This window comes from Branchiostoma belcheri, unplaced genomic scaffold, assembly GCF_001625305.1.
Source record: "Branchiostoma belcheri isolate BF01 breed outbred unplaced genomic scaffold, Haploidv18h27 scaffold65, whole genome shotgun sequence".
Taxonomy (NCBI): domain Eukaryota; kingdom Metazoa; phylum Chordata; class Leptocardii; order Amphioxiformes; family Branchiostomatidae; genus Branchiostoma; species Branchiostoma belcheri.
The window spans coordinates 124,599-137,040 of NW_017804298.1; positions in this window are offsets into that span (position 1 = coordinate 124,599).

Consider the following 12,442-nt stretch of genomic DNA (forward strand, 5'->3'; position numbering starts at 1 on the left):
GAGCGGTGAGAAATGGTTGCGGAGCGTTTGGAATCGTGTCGTGGAGCGGTGAGAAATGGGTGTGGAACGGTGAGAAATGGGCGTGGAGCGGTGAGAAATGGGTGTGGAACGGTGAGAAATGGTTGCGGAGCGTTTGGAATCGTGTCGTGGAGCGGTGAGAAATGGGTGTGGAACGGTGAGAAATAGGTGTGGAACGGTGAGAAATGGCCTGATGAAGGCTTGTTGCGTTGTACCTATAGTCTTTCGTAAAAATAAACAAGGATGTGTCCTTGGAGTAAATAATTTCACCTAAATCCTAAGAATCTAAGTCAGTGAAGGTCAGATTCCGTCCTAGCTTCCTGCTCATTTTAGATAAGAAATCGGAGCATTTTTCACGGTAGATTCCTGCAAATTAAAGCATTCTAAGGTTGGGGATACTTGCTTTAAAGTAAATACACGATCTTCCTTCTGACATTATTACTCCGTGAAGGAGGTCAGGACCTCCGGACGGAGTGTTGTAATCGGCTGATTTTTCATGTTCGCAGTCAAAACACTGGGTTCTCTTTGTGTAATCGGCACGCAATTTGATACGCCGTCTGCGGGCATGCCCGTGTTGATGCACGAATGTGTATTTTTGCCGTTGCTGCTTTCGCGGTCAATGTAATATCGCAGACGCACCCCTACAATTACGAGGCGAATTGGAACGGTCCAGAAAAACGCGTTGTTTGGAATAGCGGGGGGGAGGTAAAAGTTCATGCAGATACGGGGTGGTTTTTATAAGTGGTTCCAGATGTTTTTGTCCCACGGTTAAGAGATGCCAAGTTTTTTGGTAAGATGTTCGCAGCCAAAACGACATTCTGCCGTACGTCGCATATCTGTGTAATTTCGCATGTGGTGTTGCATTATGTCCGGGATGATGCACGTCTTTTTATTTTTACCGTAGCTGTTTTGATATTGGAGTAAATGCATATTTTAGAAACATCCCTACTTTTACAATCCTGTGGAATAGGCCGTAGGTTTAGGCAGTTGTCTGGTAGCAGAGGTACTGTAAGCAGATATCCTGGTTATCTGGCCGACGGTAGTACTAGTAACACTCGCGGTGATTACGGCAACTCCAGGCGCGCTTAATTAGGTACAGGCACGGTAAGACGGTGGGGCTGACCATGATAGTCCGATCTTTACCTTCGTCCAAGAAGGTTATGTTTTCTAGAGGCGTTCGTGTATGCGTGTGTGTGTGTGTGTGTGTGTGTGTCTGTAAACACGATAACTTGAGAAGGCCTTGATGGATTGTCTTGATACTTGGTAGGTGGGTAGGTCTTAATGAGACCTCAAAATGATTAGATTTTGGGCCCCCTAGCAGCTTGTTACGGTACTGCAGCTGAACTTCCGGTTTTGATATCTCATGATCCAGACATGCCAGGGTGACGAAATTCAGATGGTCACGTAGCTCTTGTGCTGGGAAAGAAGTGACGTGAGTTTGGGCCCCCTAGCGGCTTGCTCTGGAACTGCAGGACTATCTATTTGAATATATTCAAAAGAGAATAACTCAAGAATCGGTTGACGGATCGTCGTGATTTTTGGTATGCAGGTAGCTTACGTGATGCTTAATATAATTATGTGACAATTATGCAAATATGGATGTAATTTGCATAATTTATGGAGAAATTCTATAAATCAGCTGCATTCCATCATAGGACTATTGAAGCTTGTCGCATTGGTAATTGAGAACGAGATAGACACAGGCAGATATTGATTATTTAAATGAAGACTTAATTTGCATAATTAATGAGAAAATGTTATAATTCTGTAATGATAACTGCCTGGAATTTCATATTTATGGTCTTTGAAAGTACAGTGAAGGTGAACATCATTAAACATAATGTATTCAAATCAGGACCTCATTTGCATAATTTATGAGGAAATGCTAGAATGGCATTGTTTGTTAATATAAGACTGTCTTTTGGTTGAGAATATGATAAACTGATAAAATTCATAAGAAAGAGGATCCTATTTGCACAAGCAGGGGGAATAATCTATCATTTGTCAGCCATAAAGATTAACATTATTTGGCGAAGGTATGAGATCGGGGAGCTCTAGTTATGTGAATGCAATGATTGTGTGTGTGTAATTAAAATGAACTTCGAACTTGAAGCACAGTATCTTTACACGCCCTGGGAGCAGTAATGGATTTAGCTCTTTGTATGTTTTATGCTTGTGACGCGCCGTCATTGTATTAACCGTTGCCTAATTTAATATAATGTCTGCACAGTAGGTCTGGCGTTGACGCTTGGGATTTTGTTTAAATATGTAAAACTTCACGGAGGATTGTTACCTATGGCTTCTTGTTTGGAATGTCCTTGACAATCGATCGGTGACATCTGTTACTGACTCATGAAAATCTGAAAGAATGCGGAAAGGACAGTCGAAATCGAAATGTAAATTGATGTCACTTTGTAGATTCAAAATGATTGAACACTACATTATATTGGCGCCCACTCGCTAGCCTCCATCAGGCCTTCCTACGGGGGAACGGATCATAGAATTCGCCAGAAAAGGGAATACTAACTTAGTAATTCACCAGTAATCTCCAAGCAGATCTTTCGGTGGGGGTATTATAAAGACAGTATCAAATTGGCCAGTCTGCATTTCCCCACCATGCATACTGCCTGGCCAATATTTGATACTGTCTTACCCCCACCGACAGATCTGCTTGGACTTGGAGATTAATTTACTAGGAGAGTCAGTCAGCGCGAGGGTTAATTTCTAACTCCCCCTCAGCTCGAGCAAATGAACCCTACGCTGGCCAAACTCCCCTGACAATTTATTCTCCCTATTTGGCTAAATTTCACTGATTCTGAAGCCGCGTTGCTAGCCTGTTGGAGACTGCCCACGACCACCCACACTCATTACCCAGGCTTGCCCACGCAGCTTAATACTTTGGCGGTCCGCCCGCGCTCGAGTTAGTTTATGGAGTAGATTTACCGCTAAGGCGATGGGGAAATGGTGGGTTAATGAAGACTTATGTGAGGGCATGGAAGCTGCAGCGAAGTGCTGTCCACTGAGGACTTTTCTGTCTCTGTGAGCAACGACCAACTCCTAGGTGACCTGTGTGGTCGATTTTGTTAATCCCTAAGTAATTCCTTCGTCGGAAAAATCCTGCAAGAGCTGGCTTAAGTGTGGTTTGCGGCCTAAAACGTCGTTTTTCAGCCCGACAAAATGACTGTGCGTTGACGATATAATACAACTGCGTTGGGGCTTAAGGGGGCACACCCCAGTTTATTTGGCGTTTCTATTCTGTACTTTTGTCGGGTCCGAACAACGAATCTGTATATACAATTGACAGTCATGCTTTGGCATAGTTTTGTATTATATAAACCCTCGACACTCTACATTGACGCTTGCAACTCTGTTAATCTTACATACACTTACGCTAGACTTGAGCACACCAGTAAAATGCTTTCATCAAGACCATATTGTGTTCATCGATGAAGGTTAGACATCCAGGTAATAAGATAAACCAAAAAAACTGGATATGATTTTGGAAACGGTCAGACGTTTCAGCTAGTATCCACTAGCTTTAGACGTTTAAGATAGTACGAGCCTCGTATCCGCTAGCTTTCGTCATATTATATTGTGTTGAATGTTGTTATAAGTTGTATACTAAAAGATGTATTTGACTTTCAAACGCCCTTGCTTTTCCCAAGTGAAAGTGACGATGACTCAGTGATAATGAAGTCTTGTCTGACGACTTAAGATAAGTGAGTTGATCAAAAGTAATTTCGTGCAAATTATGCAGAATTCTCGCACGTACACAGACGACGTGATTAAATATGGGAGATGTGAGGACTAGATTAGTTGTTGATGTGATGATGTGTGCAGCATGATATTAGATTGGAACATTTGGGATATTTTTGATGTGGGTGGCACAAAGTGAAGTTCGCTTGGTTGAAGTACTGAAGAAGTATAGAACATCACTGAGAAGAAATACAAAAGCCCCCCCCCCCATAAATTCACGGGGTCGTGTGGTGTAACGACAGAGCGTTCGGCTCGGAACCAAAAGGTCCCGAGTTCGAATCCTGCCATGCTACCAATCTTGAGCCCCTGGGAAAGGCACTTATACATGTATTTCCTCACTTTACTCAGGTGACAATGGGTATTTCTGTTGTCCGTCCATGCGTTTGTCTGCGTTGGTGGCGGTTATATAAATGTAAGTTGAAAAAAAATTGAGTGTTCCGTCGTTGCGTCTTGTAATAAATGTTGGAATAGAGAAAAAATTCCATCGTTCCAAAAAGTCTGCGAAGGCGGGTAAAACTAATAATGAGATTATCGTAGTCAGACATCTCTGTATCAATCATGGAGACTTTCTGCAGTATCCAATCTAGGCGGCAGTGATTTGATAAATTAGCGATCACACCTTCACGTACTGTGATGCAAGTAAATCTACCAACTGGTTCAATTCAGTAAACTGGTGGACGTACCAACTGCTATTAAGTACCTGGTACCAGCTCAGAAAAGAACAGGAAACATACCTTCAAGTACCAGAGTTATCAACCAAGGTTTGAGGTGTTCTAAAACTCATTTTTAAAACTATTGTAGAGTGGAACTTGCTGTCAACAAGCACAGTTGGGGCATCATCACTAGAAAGCTTTAAATAACTCTTGCAATTAAATGTGCAAAGATAAGTAAGTCGCTCGGTGTAATGTAGCTAGCTGCCGCCGCACCGCGTGCCCGTGAAGCTGGTGTGTTACGCGGAGGGGACGTTATACCGGCTATACAGATACAGATACAGTATTCTGAGGTTTAGACAACATCCCCTATCTTAAATCAGTGACTGAGAATGTGGAATGCCCTACCTGCATTTCTAACCTTCATCGACGTCTTATATAACGCATAAGAACGCGTAAACAAGCGAGCCCCCAGACTAATTTAAACCTCATTTTCTCTGAAGAATTCCCCCAAACCTTTGAGGTTTTCTGAAAACCATATATAACGTGGTGTTTACGTATTCTAGAAAGGTTCGATACATCCCTACAGTTACCTTAAAGAGCCCCCAAACCATTACTGCATTTCTCCACACATGTATGTGTGCTTCAATGTTTACTCGTGTTTATGCTGTAATTATGTTTGGTTAGTCTTTATGGCATTTATCATTTGCTACTTTCATGTCTAAAATGGGTCCGTTAAAACTTGGTATGGCAAAAAATGAAGGCACTTGTCGTTTCTCAAAGAAGGCAATCAGAGATGGCAGATTTCACCTCTTTCAAAACTGCACTGGCATTTCTTCATTCCCTCGGACAAAGTAGCAGCATTAAGGATGTTTGGCAACTGTGCACAGACAGACAGACAGGCAGACACACACACACACACACACACACACACACACACACACACACACACACACACACACACACACACAAGAAAAACAAAGTAGCCAAAAACAATTAAGAAGTATGTTGTTTCTTTGGAATGACGCCACCTGTCAACATCTTTTCTACATCTCATTTTCTGTACCATTAATTGAAAGGATTAATTAAGTAATTAATTAAAAAAAACAAATTCAATTAAAAGGATCAACTATACTTTCGATTTGTTTCCCCTTAATTAAAAAGGAACAAAACAACACTCCCTTAGGGATGATGCAGTAACGAATGAAAACTTCACAGCTATATTCTTGGCAGATGTCAGTAAATTAAAGTTTGTATAAAAAACACGTGCCCTCGCGGCTGCGTATTTGTCGATATGAATAACCCAGACTGGCAAACAAACAAACAGACAAACAAACACACAGACACACACAGACAAAACGTAACCCCCATGGGGCGCAGTAACGAATAGAAACTTTACATATTGCCGACAGTTGGCGGTAATATAAAGCATGTATAAAAACCCTATCTCGCCCAGCGGCATGTTTGTGAGTATGAATATTCCCGTTATAATCCCAGTGGCGACAGGAGTGTGCGACAAATACCGGCGAGGCTGCGGGCGTAAACACACCGATCTTCTGTATCAGCGCTGAGGGGGAGAACGCCAACGGAGCTGTGAGGCGGGCTTCTCACACAAGTAGGTTTTGGGTACTTTATTTACTCTATTCTTGTAGCTAGCATACAGTAAGTAGCAAATCTTCCTGGGGTTTAGCTAGCATGTAATAAGTTATCATACGTGGCAATATTCCTGGTTTATAAAAACATACAGTGCAATACTATTACTAACGAAGGTACACAAAAACAATATTACGGAGCTGTGGTGACGGCTTTTTTACAAGTAGGTTTGGGTACTTGATTGACTCCAGAAGCTAGCATACGATAAGTATTTATACGTAGCATATCTTCCTGGGTTTTATAAAGCATACAGTGCAATATAATTATGAACGAAGGTACAACAAAGCACTATTATGGAGTTGGCTGTCTCACGACGTGAAGTAAGGTGACCTTGCTGCAATGTTCACGGAGCTGTGAGGCTGGCTTCTCTTACAAGTAGGTTTGGGTACTGTATTGACTTCAGTAGCTAGTGTACAATAAGCAATCATACGTAGGTTATTATGGGGGTTAACCTTTGGTTTATAAAACATACAGTGCAATGCAGTATTACGGACGAAGGTATATGAAAACACTATAATGGAGTCGTGGGTCTCACGAGGTAAAGCAAGGTGCCCTTGGAAAGGTTAGTTTCAAATATGGATGGCATTCAGCACCAAGGACAGGCATGTCTGTGGATGTTGTTCAGCCCTAAGGACAGGTGTGTTCGAAGGTGTGTTAATGGCATAACTATGGGTGTTTATTCTGCAGTTAGTGATGTTGTGGACCCCTAACGCTTTACGTTGGTTCTTTTGGTTGACCGGTTGGCTCTTGCTTAAAGCATCCGCGAATTTCACCTGTTTGCTGAATGACTGAATAGCAAAATTCTTTACTGGTCACAATCACTTGTTCAACCAGAGCTCAAACAAACGGTTGTAAACAAAGGACTTGACCACTATTCACTAGAAAGCATGTACAAACCAACTCCCACCCTCCATCTGCTTGGAGATTTAACAAATGCCGCTGCATTCCAGACTCATAACTTATGCTCCAAATCCCAATCGAGTTTGCCCTGCGATGTAATATATAGGTGTCTAATCCAGGACAAATATCCATCCTGTACGCACGGGCTAAATGTAATTATCTTATAAGTGCACTTAGAGGTCAGTGGCCTTTCTATATATAGAAACCTGCACAACACGTTGATTGTCTGGTCAGGTTTAAAAATACATCCATTTATATTCAATTTCCCTTCTCGGAAAAATGGGGCAGGCCAGAAATAGAAAACAACCTGCTGTGAGCGCATAGAAACGCTACGATGGATGTTTCAGTTTTAAAATGTCCGTACTTATGCTTCCTTGTTCCTAAAAGATGAAGGTAAAATAAAACTGTTGATATTTGTGGATACAAAAAGCTCAAGTGAGACGTTGTAATGTATGTAGTGTTCGAGGGTCAAATGTGACTCAAATTTAACTCAAATTCGATTTGATTCGTGTAGAAAAGTAGGCCTGATTTCAAACTTCAGTCAACCTTGGTTGCCATGGACGGGGGAAAGTTCTGAATGTGTGACAGGGCCTTTATGGAGACTAATATGACGATGGATTCCAAAAATATTCGGTCGCCCCAAATGTGCGTAGGGCACGCTGGATATGGGGTCATTGACCTTCTGAGGGTTAATGACCCTACCAGATACATAGTGGTCCAGACGCGGTCACTTTGTCATAGAATTTTCAGCAAACCAAGGCCATTACAAAATCATAAACAAGTACATAGGATAACATTTTTCGTCATAAGGCAGCTAAGTTTTGTACAACACAGTCGTATAAAGGAAAACGATGTTAAGTATATTATGAGTAGTGTTCTGATATCTTTCGCACAACACATAGTTCCTATCGTGCTATAGTAACATTCATTTGATCTCCAAGCAGATCCTAGGGTGGCAAAAGACAGTATCAAATTGGCCAGGCAGTATCCATTCGCCAGAGAGGGGCCTTGGGTGGCGTATTGGACCCTCTCTGGTTAATGGATACTGCCTGGCCAATTTGGTACAGTAACTGTCCTTTGCCACCCTAGGATCTGCTTGGAGATTAATATTCATTCAAATCATACTAGTACTAGTACTTTTTTCAGAAGGGGTGTCTGATGTTGTATGAGTCACATTTTTACTTTTCTGATTTCACAAATGTCACCCACATGACGACATGACGTCACAGTACGTGACGTGACTGTCACGACGTGATGACGTCACCACCTTAATGAGCGTGTCCCCTGGTGTCAAGTTACATATAAGGAATGACACACCGCACAACTCTCACAGCGCGCCGAGTTACACGCCCTTAACTAGCGGGACGCCATTCCGCGATCCGGGACGAGCCAAACGCCTACGGAATCCTCAAACTGAGTTAGCCTCTACCAGGCTTCGGGAGAGGCAAACTGTACTCTTTAGCGGACCAACTTGTTTTGTTTTGTTTAAATGTTGAAATAAAAAATAAAAGGTACAGTCAACACAACTGCCCAAGAAGACTAGCCTCTACCAGGCTTTGTAAGCGGTTGGATAGAGTAGAAAATGGCTAAATAGACGCACTGAACTCCCTTTAGCTGACCAACATCCCTGGATTGCTATCTGTATATTTGGCCAATTTCTACTCTTTCCAGCTGCTTCCCGGAGCCTGGTAGAGGCTACCATGGAGTAGCCTCATCGTGCTATGTTTCGGGAGCTAGAAAAAGGTAAATCAGCTCGAAACGAATTATGTCCCTCGCAGGGGTCCACACAAAATATAAAGGTCGTCAGTTTTATTTAGGGTCGGTCGAGAAACAGGAAACATATTTTTTTCCTACGCCTAAGCCTCCAAAAAAGAAGCACAATTGTTTAAGTCTCACGTTTCACCCCGAAAGTCTGCAGACGAGGCTACCATTTGCACCCGGGTCCCCCCACTAGCGCGTGCGCCTGAAGCCGACTGCCCCGCGGATTCACCAGGATTCTGAAGCGCGAAGCGGGCCGCTGACAGGTAGGGGCGATCTGATCCTCTGCGTTTTTAGCGCGTTGGCTCTTTCTGTAAGTATCATTTGTGGAAAATGTATTGTTATGTTATTTGGGGAATTGTTCGCGCGACTGTGGCTTGTACAGAAGCTTAATATGTTATTCATTATAACAGATTATAACAGAGGAACATAATATAGTGCTCTTTAGCTATCAGGGGGTAATAGGCAGAGGGTATAGGCGATTCTATCTGTGCGTTTTCAGCGCGTTGACTGTTATTTGTGGGAAGAATTTAGCAGTATCGTGATGTGATTTTAACTGATCGCGATTGGGACTTGTACCTAAGCTTGCCATGCCGTTCCATGTAACAAAAATTGTTGTTGGCATCCTTCTATAACATAATATAGATGTAGGAAAACAAGATAGTGTGGCGAGTACGCTGTAGAATTTAGCTATCAGGGTATGATACTAAGTAGGCAGAGGAGAGAGGGGATGATATCTTGGTCGTTTTCAGCGTGTTGACTGTTCCTGTGAGCGTCGTTTGTGAAAAATTATCGTAATGTTATTTGGCGCCTGTGACTTGTACACTACGTTTCCATGTCGCTCCAAATAATGTAGACATGCAGGAAAATACGGCAGTGTGACCAATGCTCTGTAGAATTTAGCTATCAGTTGTAATAGGTTGAGGAAAGATGTGATATCCTGGTCGTTTTCAACGCGTTGACTGTTTCTGTGTCAGCGTCGTTTGTGGAAAATGTATTGTGATGTTATTTGGGGACGGAGCTCGCATGCAACTGTGATTTAATTTGTAGACAAGCTTGTGATGTCGTTCCGTATAACAAAATATAGAGAGAGGAAAATAAAGTAGCTAGATTCTACGGAGCACTTCTCATGCTATCAGACTATCTCACGCCAAATAGGCATAGGGAAGATGCGAGGATACCCTGGCCATTTTCTGTGTGTTAACTGCTGCTTCTGTTAGCATCATTTGTGGAGAATTCACTGTGATTTTATTTGGCCAAGGTTTCGCGCCTGTGACTTGTGTAGAAGCTAGCTATGTCGTTCCGTATAACGGAATATAGACAGGAAGATAATATAGTGTGACGAGAGCTCTGTATAATTTAGCTATCACGGGTAATAGGCAGAGGGAAGATATGATGATATCTTTAACGTTTTCTGTGTCAGTTTCATTTGTGTCAAATATCGTGATGTTATTTGGTGAATTGTTGTGTACAGGCTTGCTGTATGTCGTTCCGAATAATAACAGAATAAAGACAGCAAAATAAGATAGTGAGACGAGAGCTCTTTAGGATTAAGCTCTCATGGGTAATAGGCAGAGGGAAGATACGATGATATCTTGCTCGTTATCTGTGTTTATGTATCTGTCAGTGTCGGGTTTGAGAGATCAATCATGCTGTGGCCTGGCTGTCGGTTTGGAGGAGAATTTGCGACCGTGGTTTTGCAAAGCTTGTGATGGCTTTCCGAATAACAGAACAGAGACAGGAATACAAGGAATACAGGAATACTAAGCATTTGTTACGCTATCAGGCGTAATAGGCAGAGGGAAGATGCGAAGATATCCTGGTCGTTATCTGTGTGTTTATGTATCTGTCATCGGCGGTTTTGAACGATTTATCATGCTGTGGCCTGGCTGTGGTTGGGCGGAGAATTTGCGACCGTGATTTTGCAAAGCTTGTGACGACGTTCCGCATGGCAGAATTGACAGGGATTTCGAAAATAAGATATCCCTTCTAAAGAGCGTTCACCACACAGCCAGGCGTAATAGCAAGAGGAAATGTGCGATTATATCGCACTCGGGTTTTGTGTGACCATGTCTCTTTCACCGTTGGTATTTGAAAAGTGTATTATGTTGTATTTTTTTCGCGACTGTGATTTTGCAAAGCTTTTAGTGTCCTCGGCCTGACAGAATATAGATGAAAAATGGAGATAGCTTTTTAAAAAGCATTCGTCACAATACATTGTATATAAGACGAAATAGGCAAAGGGAAGAGCGATTATATCTGTGTGACTGTCATTTTGCAAAGCTTGAGGTGCTCTCGGTGTGACAGAATGTACTAGCAGCTGGAAAATAAAGATATCTTTCTGAAGAGCACTCGTGCAGAGCAAAGTAGGGGCTGTACCTCACTCGTTCACGATGTGTTTGTGATCCTGTTATCGGTTTTGAAACATTTATTTCGTTGTGATTTGGGTAAGATTGCTTAATGATCACGTCGTTGGTAAAACGAGCTTACCCTGCATAAGGGAACAGACCTGCTAAAGATGACAGCTTTCTCTCTAAAGTGGCCTCGTCACGGTAACAGAGATAATTTGCAGGAGGAACGGACAACTGCGGATTACAGAAGTACAGAGACTGACAAGATACTTCGCGTGCTGAATCAGCAATTTGTCTGGGAAAGAACGGGCTGTCTCAAGTTGCTGTCTTATCGTTTTTCTTAGCCTCCACCAGGCCTTCCTGAGGGGCTATGAATAGTAGAATTCAGTAAAATGGGGGGGGGGGGGCACTAAATTATTACATATTCCATCATACAGAAAAGGGAAGCTAAGAAAACGTAACGATTTAACCTTCCCAACATCTGCTTGGAGATTTCATGCTTCCTTCTACGGCGCTGAGACATTCGCTGTCCTTGTTTCACCTCCACTGCTTTCAGTAAACAACGGATGATACAGTCAGCAGTCTTGTCACGATGTACATCATTCGATTTTCGCTGTCTGCTGTTGTACATACACACCGTTTACTGCTGCTCCTTGGTTTGGTTGCTGTTGGGTATAGATCTGCATGATATCAAGGCTACCAGCAATACGTCGGTGAAGGTTAGACATCCAGGTAATGAGATACACAAGAAAACAGTTAGTCAAGCAACTGGATGGATTTCAAAACTGTCAGACGTTTTGTCAGTACTTTTAGTCAGTGACCAACGGAATCAGATTAAGATAGTATAAATTTGTCATCTTCTCCAAATCACTAGTAGTAGAAATAGGCGAAATCTTATGGGTATGTGGTATTCGCTGTCCTTGTTTAACCTCCACTGCTTCTAATAAACAACGGATGATGCAGTTAGTAGTCTTGTCACGGTGTACATCATTCAATTTTCGCTGTCTGCCGGTGTATATACACACCGTTTACTGTAGTACACTGTTGCTCATTGGTTTGATTGCTTTTGGGTATACATTTGCATCATACCAAGGCTACCAGCATTACATCGGTGAAGGTTAGACATCCAGGTAATGCGATACACAAGGAAACAGTTACTCAAGTAACTGGGTAGATTTTGAAACTGTCAGACGTTTTGTCAGTACTTTTCGTCAGTGACCAGCGAAATCAGATTAAGATCCAAGGCTACCAGCATTACATCGGTGAAGGTTAGACATCCAGGTAATGCGATACAAGGAAATTGTTTCTAGGCTCAAGCAACTGGATAGGTTTTGAAAACTGTCAGACGTTTCAAGT